Below are 4,632 nucleotides of genomic sequence, written 5' to 3' on the forward strand. Positions count from 1 at the left end.
CTATATTCATGAAAAAGATGCAAGTGAGTCATACTTGCACAAAACCCCCTAAAGATAAATTTTCAGGTCAAAACAACAACAACAACAACAACAACAACAACCACCAGTGAGGTTATGGTCTCAATGTTACTGCAAGTTTTGTTTTGAACTTCCTGAATGTAGGGAAGTTACTAGATTAGGAAGGTAGCTTCAGAGGGTAGTCGTGTTGGCCTGCAGTAGAACAGTTAGATCTTGTGTGTGTGCCTGGGAGTCATGGTTGACTTCTGACGACCCCTAGCAGGGCTTGGATGTTTCAGAGAGGAAGCTTGCTATTCCCTGCCTCTGCATCCTGACCCTGGTATTCCTTGGAGTTCTCCCTTCCAGGTAATTGCCAGGTCTGGCCCTGCTTAGCTTCCAAGATCTGACGGGATCGGGCTTGCCTGGGCTATTCAGGGCAGGGCAGGGATATAAGCTTTTGAGAGTCAAAGTTCCCCTCCAAAGCTTCCCTTCAGCTGTGTCTGACAAAGGAAGATTTGATTCTCGAATGTTTATACCCTGAAACTCTTGTTCAGCTCTTAGGTGCTCCTGGACTGAAACATAACTAAGGCCCCGGTCACACGGGAGGCTTTGATCAGTGAGAGGGATGGATCGGGGGCACAGCAAGCGGGCGCGATCACACCACAACATCTGGGAAGCGGCGCGCACCCGTCCCCGATCCGTCTCTTCCGGCCGAAGATGCTGATAGCCCCCCCCCCACAAAACACTACTACTTATCTGAAAATCCGCAGCAGAGGCGGCCGTGAGATCGCCGGCACACCCGTCTCCGGCAGCATGCGAGGCCCCCGGCCAAACTGCGCAGACGCGCACATGCGCAGCAGGCTGCCTCGCACACCAATCTGTGGCTTCTCCCCCGGCATCTGATTGTGCCAGGGAGCAACTGCGCGGCAGCTCAGGGGATCTGTCTGATACCACCGCCGCGCGTCTCTTTTGATGCGGCTCAAAAAAGCCGCACTTCAGCCACACCTTTCCCCCCAGTGTGACCGGGGCCTAAGTTTGGAAGATGTCTGTGCTACAGGTTCTCTTCCCTGGAAAACTGGTTCATTACATACAAATCATTTATTCACATGGTGGAACATTCAAGGTTTTCAGCCGCCATTCATTCTGTCTTCTGTGTCATTGGAAGGTAAGAACCTGCACCTAATGACTGCTTTGAGAGCCAGTTTGGCGTAGTGGTTAAGAGCACGGACTGTAATCTGGGAGAACTGGGTTTGATTCCCCACTCCTCCACATGCAGCTGCTGGTGTGACCTTGGGTCAGTCACAGGTTCGCTCAGAGCTGTTAAGAGCAGTCCTTTGAAGAGCTCTCTCAGCCCCACCTACCTCACGGGTTGTCTGTTGTGGAGAGGGGAAGGGAAAGGAGATTGTAAGCCGCTCTGAGTGAAGAGCAGGGTATAAATCCAATCTCCTCTTTTTCTTCTTGCTGAATTGTCTATTTATACAGGGAAGAGTAAAAAGGGAACCATCCCTTATCAGCTCTGATACATATATACATCCAGTGTTTGGGGGAACCATAGTTCAGTGCAGGGGTCATTTCGTAGAAAAAGAGGTGCAGGAGCTCATTAGCATAACTGATTAGCATAACTTATTTGCCTATGCCACACCCCCTAACATCACCGGAAGTGTGTCAGAAGGCAACACCCACGGCTCAGGCTCCACTGGACTGTTTTGGATTGATAGCTCTTGGGGGGGGGGAAATGTGCAGATCTGCCCTCACCGAGGAGGGAGAGCTTGTACCTGAAGCGGGGCCGGGGGAGGGGGGATCTGCAACTTACCTGGCTGCTTCTTGCGACTCGTGGCCTGACTGAGGGCTGCTGGGAGCAGGGGGCGGGGCTTGTTGCATGTGCCCACCCCCTGGGCTCCTTACTGCCGGAGCTCTGCTTCTGTGCGCTCCCGCAGGAAATGACCCCTGGTTCAGAGGTGGAATGCTTGTTTTGTGTGCAGAAGGCCCTGGCTTGAATCCCTGGCATCTCCAGTTTGCAACTTCCAGGCAACAGGCACTGGGACAGCCCTTTCTCTGCTTGAGACCTTGCAGCACTATTTGCAGTCATAGTAGATACTAGTGAGCTAGACGGACCAATATACTGATTCAGCATAAGGCCCTGTCATGTGTTAAGAACATCACAACACAAGAGGTTCCCTTTTTGGATCAGTCCAGTGGCCCATCTAATTCAGCATTCTGTCTTGCACCAATTGCCCTGGAGGGCCAACAAACCGTCCATAGAGGTCTTACCCGATATTGCCTCTTTGCACTAGTATTCAGAGGTTTAGTGCCACTGGATGTGGAGGATCTCTTTTGTCATGGACCTCTGCTCCATTAAAAAAATTGTTTGCATAGGGTGCTGTTTGTAGTCAAGAAGCCCTGGTAATAAAACAGGCTATGCAACCAGATTGCTTACATTAAGTCACTTAAGGCCCCTGCCACACGGCAGGGAAAACACAGGGGAAAGTGCTGCTTTTAAAAGCCGCACCAAAGTTGAGACACCGCGGCGGGATCCCACGGATCCCCTGAGCTGCGGCATGTCGCTCCCCGGCACGATCAGATGCCGGGGAGGAAGAGTCGAATGGGAGGGGGAGGCTGCCGAACTGCGCATGCTCGAGCATGCACAGTACGGCTGGGGGCCGGGATGTGCCAGCGCAAGGACCGCGCTGGCGATCCCACGGCCCAGCTTGAGGCGCTCTATCTGAAGAACCACCAAGGTAGGTGGTTCTTTTTTAGTGCGGGTTTTTGGGCGGGAGGGACGGATCGGGGACGGGCAGGCAACGATTCCCAGATGTTGCCGTGGGATCGCACCCGTTTGCTCCGCCCCCGTTCCGTCCTGCTCCCGGCCCAAAACCCCTTGTGTGGACAGGGCCTAAGTTCACAATTTACATATTTTATTTCCAGCACCAGCAATACTCTCTTCGCCTTCAAAACAAACTTTATATATATATAGTTGCTTTATGCAAATCCTGAGATGTTCCTTGCATTTAGAGAGGACACCAAAGTAGGAAAGCCATAGCTATGCAAACAAGAAAGATGACTCTTGGGGATTAATAGAACAGGCATGAATCTAACCCAACACCAAAAGAAAGAAATTCCTTATTTAAAAATTCTCCAGGCTCCGGAATGCCTCCATATGCTTCCATTCAAGATAATGGGATCCAGTTCCAGCTGGCATCTGACGAGACAGGATATAGACCCAAAGAAGCACATGCACAGATGTTGGGAACGGTGCCTTTAAAAAAACAGTTCATTGCACTGTTTTTTGCTACAAGGAACACAACACTATTCTAGACTATGGGGTAGATCCAGCCAGCTTTCTCAGTCTCACCTAATTCCCCTCCTTGCTATACCCCCTGTCGCCCACAGCAGGTCCCATGATCTTCAGCATTGCCTTTTTGATGGCCAAAGGGGACCCCTTCCTCCTTTTTTTTTTTGCCAGCGGGACAGCTTGTTGGATGCAACCCAATATAATAATATTAATTACATGGCTAGGTAGCAAGAAAAGCTGAATTCCCATCTATGTAGTCCCATGGTATTTAAATATTTTAATTTTCATGTAATGCTCTAACCTTTTCATATTCACACGCAAGGCGAGCCAATAAAGCCGTCGGACCACGTGACTCACTATGTCGTATGGTCCCACGGGGCAGAAGAAGACAATGTCTACGGGCTTTTGCAGGGATATTGAGACATTGTCTCCTCATTGTCTTCCCATGGGTGACGCCACTGAAATTCATTATTATCCAGCTCAGAATATGACTTCGTCTGGCTCACAATGCTCGACTGAATTACAGATCGAGCATCCCATCCCTGAAAGTTGTTCTCCAGCTTGGAATTTGAAATGGGATTCTGCCAGGGGTTGTTTCGTAGAAAAAGAGCGAGGGGAACTCATTATCATAACTCATTAGCATATGCCACACCCCCTGACATCAGGGGCCCGGCGGTGGACCTGCAAGGCTGGCGGGAGTGCGAGGAAGCCTCGCCAAGGCCCTCCCTGGCCCCAGGCAGGCACGGGTGGGGAGAGGCGGGGAGGAAGCAACTTACCCTCCCTCTTCTCCTGCCTCCTCCTGGCTGAATGAGGGCTGGAAGCAGGGGGCGGGGCTTCGTCATGTGCCCCACCCCCCTGCACCTCACCCGGGGGAACTGCGATCCCCCGCGATCCCCCCTGAAATGACCTCTGGATTCTGCACATACACACTTGGGCTTTAGCAGACCAGGTGTCCAAACCAACTTCTTTGGAGGGACATCTGCAGAACATCTTTAATGTTGAACTCTTACTCTCTCTGAAAATGCTAGTTTATTGCTGAGAAGTGTGTGAACAGAACACCTAATGAAGAAACCTTTTTTTGGGGGGGGGGTCTATACCTTTTCTGTTCAGGTAATGCTCAGCCATCTCTCTGTTTCATCTCTCTACACACCGCAAGCAAACCATGAAAAAAAATGCAGGCACAGGTTCATGCTTCCCTTCTTCGTTCCTCATCCATGTGCGGCTTGTATCATGCTAACAATGTGCTGGTTTGCTTGGCTTAAGGGGTTATCCGGAAAGGTCATGCACCGATTTAACAAAATGTTCATTGGATCTGGATGCCAAATCCTTTGTGCACCTGTGTT

Source organism: Gekko japonicus, unplaced genomic scaffold, assembly GCF_001447785.1.
Source record: "Gekko japonicus isolate JY-2015 unplaced genomic scaffold, Gekko_japonicus_V1.1 scaffold646, whole genome shotgun sequence".
Taxonomy (NCBI): domain Eukaryota; kingdom Metazoa; phylum Chordata; class Lepidosauria; order Squamata; family Gekkonidae; genus Gekko; species Gekko japonicus.